General features: G+C 42.0%; 1 long non-coding RNA gene across 1 annotated transcript; it reads right to left on the reverse strand.

Annotated features, from left to right (window-relative positions):
* Positions 1-2,861: 2,861 nt before the first annotated feature.
* Positions 2,862-3,669, reverse strand: LOC311324067. Its single transcript, XR_014630974.1, has 3 exons — positions 3,496-3,669; positions 3,135-3,346; positions 2,862-2,994 (listed from the first exon to the last, which is right to left on the reverse strand). It is a non-coding gene; the product is annotated as an uncharacterized lncRNA (long non-coding RNA).
* Positions 3,670-5,183: the final 1,514 nt, after the last annotated feature.

The raw sequence follows: 5,183 nt of genomic DNA on the forward strand, positions 1-5,183 counted from the left end.
GCTTGAGTGGTTCATCCTCCTCCCAAAGGTGTCATTGTCTGGGTGACACTCACATGGGAACTTTTGCGCATCAATGCATGTGTTGCCTCCAAGTCCCTGGAAGAAAAAAATGTATCCCATCTCGTCTTGTAGCTGTTTGATCCTTTGCTTTCCCTCTGCTTCTGGGATGAGCTCTCCATGGTAGTCACAAACTACATCTCCTTGGGAAAATGGCATGGTTGCGATAACACCTTCAGAGAAAAGAATATGATGATTAGGGTTCCGTTATCAAAAAGCTTTATCACTTCATGTTGCAATGACTTGAAATTACTTAGTTGCTCACCTTCATGTGCTCCAAAATCCTTCAGGTCCAAGCCTTTCCACCTCTGCTCTTTGACAGAGTGCATGATGGACTTATTGTCAGTGATGCGTTCTTCTGGGGAGACCCAAGCCTGGATAACATCTGTCGCAGTTGGAACGTTGCTATCCCATCCCTTTGCGGCGATTGCCCTTTCAACTCTGCCTTTTGTGGGTTTGATTCTGAAATCATGCCCATCTGTAATAAACATGGAGGATATTTCAGTTGGAGAGAGATGAAGTAAGTTTCAGACAGAGAATGATAGACATGCCCTAAAACATACTCTACAGTAGCCTGTAGTCTACAATACAGGCCAAATCCTTTACCTTTACCAAATTCCTTTAAGATAAGTTGCACGCGTTGTTCGAGTTGTTTGTGCCTCCATTTATCATAATAGAAACTGTACTCTGATTTGCTCGGAAATCCACTTTTGACCATTTCTTGTGTTGTAGGGGGTTTGCCATGCACAGAGACAGGGAACTCCTCTCGAAAACGGTCCCAGATGCTTTCAGCTTTGCGTTCAACTGGTGCTGAAGGACTAAAAGAGAATAACAGCCTACCTTATTCAATATGTTTTTATTATCATTATTTCCAATAGAACAATTTTCTTCATAAAAACAAGATTTGGTCTTCTCAAAGTATTTTTCAAGAAATGAGTCTTGAAAAACTGGGGTTGTCTAAGGCCTGATTCATACTCTACGCAAACCACGCTGATACGACTGTGAATGTGAGCTCTACACAAGTATTCTGGTACACTGAGCACGCAGGGGTCGCTGCCTACGTCAGTGCCCCTATCGGTTTGTGTGAAATAGCACTTGCGCTCACGTTAAGTTACAATTTTTGGCATGACACGTTTCTATGCCTTGAGGAGCTTGCGTAGCTCGCTCTAGCATGCACAGAGTATGCATGGGTCCTTATAATCAGGGTCGTCTTATATTCGGGTCAATACGGTATGTAGTATGGACATCCAGACACGGCCAATGTTCGATGGCCACTTAAATTGACGCTTACCTGTTCTGACTAGTTGAAACCTGTGGCACGTCCATCGACACAGCTGGTGCAGTCGACCCTGTAGACTTCTTAAATCTGTGTTAAAAAAAGATTGATAAGAAAATGTAAAGGTTTATATAGAGATAAGCTTACATGGCATTTTTGTTTGAGCGAAACTGCCTGTGAATTAACTTTCTTACAAATTCAAGAAACGTCTCAAATCCGCTGACGGGTTAAGAATTGGAGCTCCTGTTTGCCCAAGGAAGAAATGGCCCTTGTCATCAATTCCTTGAGCTTGTTTCTTCAAAATCAACGGTCTGATGTGTGTGAAGTAGCAATCAAGCCACTGTGGAAATTAAACGACATTTATCAACTCAGCATTCTTTAATACAAAATATATTCAGGGATGTATGTTCCAATGTCGGTAGCTTACCTCTTCCTGTTCTCTTGTGAGTGTGAAGCCCTTTTCTTGAATCAACACACCGCCACCCACAGCCTTCCGGTTATTCCACTCCCTTACCTGGAGACATTGGATACATTTGTGAGACTTCAGCAAATACTTTGTTTTAAAGAAATATAATAAGAGGGGGTGTAGAGAGAGATAGAGGTTGGTGGAGAGAAACAATTTACCTTAAACCCAACTATAGATGTTTTCCTTACTTTGTGTGCAACCACCAGTATGGCCTCACAGTAGTATCGAAATATTGTCAGTCTCTTTTGTTCAAACTGTTCTCCCTTTTTCAGCCTTAGGCACATATCATGGATATATGTTTTTGTAGTGTGGAGCAACTCCTGGTACTTAGGTTTGCCTCCTTTGCCATGACACCTAACATACAAGAGTGATTCAGAAAAGAAACAATTACATACATGAAACAAAAGCACTGATATGAATCTAAAGAGCGTTCTTTACTTGGAGCCAACCAACCTCTTTTCGACTTTTTCAGCTGACTGAGCATTCTTGACCCAAAATCCCTTTCTTGTGAACATGTCAGTCAGAGCAATGCCTGAGGCTTCATCCTTTAGGAATGGTGCTAGCTCTTGATAGTCAAGTAGTCTTGCATGTTGCAGCCATGCATGTTGTGAATGTCTCGCACGTTTCTCTTCTGCATCAATATCTTTCTTCATTGACCCATTCATGCAACATCTCTTTAGATGTTGTGGTAACTGATCTACTGCCTTTTTGCAGAGAAGACAGTATACCCAGTTCCCGGTAGACCTTGAATAGACAGAAACATAAGAGAAATTAGGATGTTTGCATGTGATTATTCTAAGCACTCATATTACAATGTCGTAGTTTTGAATGTACAACAGTTAATTATTACTGAATGGAGGGGTGGAGTACTGGGTACTCAAGGCACTATACATATGATGGCTGAATTAGCATGATTGCAAATTAGGCCATCAACATTGATGTGTGCACCAAATGTCATCCTTTGCTCTGACAAGAGCTATGTAATTAGCTTAAATTCAGAGGTAGAGAGAGGGATGTGTTGCAATCTCTAAACTATTGACAGAGTGCATGATGTACTTATTAGCGATGCGTTCTTCTGGGGAGACCAAAGCCTGGATAACATCTGTGGCAGTTGGAACGTTGCTATCCCATCCCTCAGCGGCGATTGCCATTTCAACTCTGCGTTTTGTGGGTTTGATTCTGAAATTGTGTCCATCTGTAATAAACATGGAGGATATTTCAGTTGGAGAGAGAGAGGAAGTGACAGAGAATGATAGATATACCGCAAACATACTCTATACAGTAGCCTATAGACTACATGATACTGTGTTGATCAATACAGGCCAAATCCTTTACCTTTACCAAATTCCTTTAAGATATGTTCCACACGTTGTTGGAGTTGTGTGTGATTCCATTTATCATAGTAGATATGGTTCTCTGATTTGCTCGGAAATCCACTTTTGACCATTTCTGGTGTTGTAGGGGGCTTGCCATGCAGAGTGACAGGGAACTCCTCTCGAAAACTGTCCCAGGTGCTTTCAGCTTTGCGTTTAACTGGTGCTGAAGGACTGAAAGAAAAGATGTTCTATGTATAAGGCACATTTATTAAAAGCAAGATAAGTGCTGAACTAAAAAGCACAAGGCTTTACACTGTACAGCAAGAACAATTCCATTCCACACAGCAATCAAAATACTTAATTACTTGGAACCAACCAACCTCCTCTCTTCAACTCGTTCCGCTGATGTAGCATTCTTGAGCCAAAATCCCTTTCTTGTGAACAAGTCAGTCAGAGCAATGCCTGCGGCTTCATCCTTTAGGAATGGTGCTAGCTCTTGATAGTCAAGTAGTCTTGCACGTTGCAGCCATGCATGTTGTGAATGTCTCGCACGTTTCTCTTCTGCATCAATATAATTCTTCATTGACCCATTCATGCAACATGTCCTCAGATGTTGTGGTAACTGATCTACTGCCTTTTTGCAGAGAAGACAGTATACCCAGTTCCCGGTAGGCCTTGAAACACAAACGTAAGAGAAATTAGGATGTTTGCATGTGATTATTCTAAGCACTCATATCACAATGTCATAGTTTTGAATGTACAACAGTTAATTACTAATGAATGGGAGAGTGGAGTACTGGGTACTCAAGGCACCCATACATATGATGGCTGAAATAGCATGATTGCAAATTAGGCCATCAACATTGATGTGTGCGAAATATCCTTTGTTCTGACAAGAGCTATGTAATTATCTTAGATTTAGAGGGAGATGTGTTTCTATCTCTAAACTCACATTGTCAGCTCTGGAGTTTTTTAGTAGATTGAATGGCTGATTTGAATTGTAGTCCGACGTTATCCCTACAAAGTTGGGAAAGAAAAAAATGTTATTATATTAGATTACATGTATTGGAACATGGAGGGGGAGGAGAGTAGGGGAGGACAAAAACAAATTCATCTTTATAATAATATACAGGTAGGGGAGATGAGAGATTATTTTGTGTATCAAGGAGAGGAGATACCTTAGTCCTAGCTACTAACTTGTCACTGCAAACTAGGCCAGGGGAACATGACTGATAGGCCAGGGGAACAGGACTTATAGGCCAGGGGAACAGGACTGATAGGCCAGGGGAACAGGACTGATAGGCCAGGGGAACAGGACTGATAGGCCAGGGGAACAGGACTGATAGGCCAGGGGAACAGGACTGATAGGCCAGAGGAACAGGACTGATAGTCCAGGGGAACAGGACTGATAGGCTAGGGGAACAGGACTGATAGGCCAGGGGAACAGGACTGATAGGCTAGGGGAACAGGACTGATAGGCTAGGGGAATAGGCTCAGGGTTCACACACCCAGCTTAATTCACATTTGATGGGGGTTCCTAGAAAATAATATTGGACTTTAAATAACTAAACATTCTAGATAGGAAAAAACATTGGTTGACAAAGACGATAGCAATCTGTAACAAAATAGAAACTTTAGTTTTGCCATAAAAAAAACTCCCGCAAAACAATTGTTATTTTGTGGATTAATTAATCTGCGTGCGAAATGTGAAGTGTGGCGTGTGAGAGTATGAACTAGTTGAAATGCGTGTGTCTCACGGCCAATGCGTGAGACTTGAAGCACGAACACAACTGCACATTATGACCGGGCACACCACGTGGCTACGCTGGCCGGTTCTTTCAACTTCTGGTAATGGTAAATTAACTTGAATTGTGGCTGCTGTAACAGACCCCATCAGTGAAGTTCGTCTCCCTTCTTGCGAAATGCCACAACAATTACAATTCAGACTCTTATAGAAACATACCTTGTATTTCTGTTCTGTGTCGGCGACGAGTCCTTCCTCATTTCCTCACAAACGCGGTTTCGGAAAACCCGCGAGAGCCAGGTTCTCTCTCTCTCTCTCTCTCTC

This window comes from Borostomias antarcticus (genome assembly GCF_949987555.1).
Source record: "Borostomias antarcticus genome assembly, chromosome: 22".
Lineage (NCBI taxonomy): Eukaryota > Metazoa > Chordata > Actinopteri > Stomiiformes > Stomiidae > Borostomias > Borostomias antarcticus.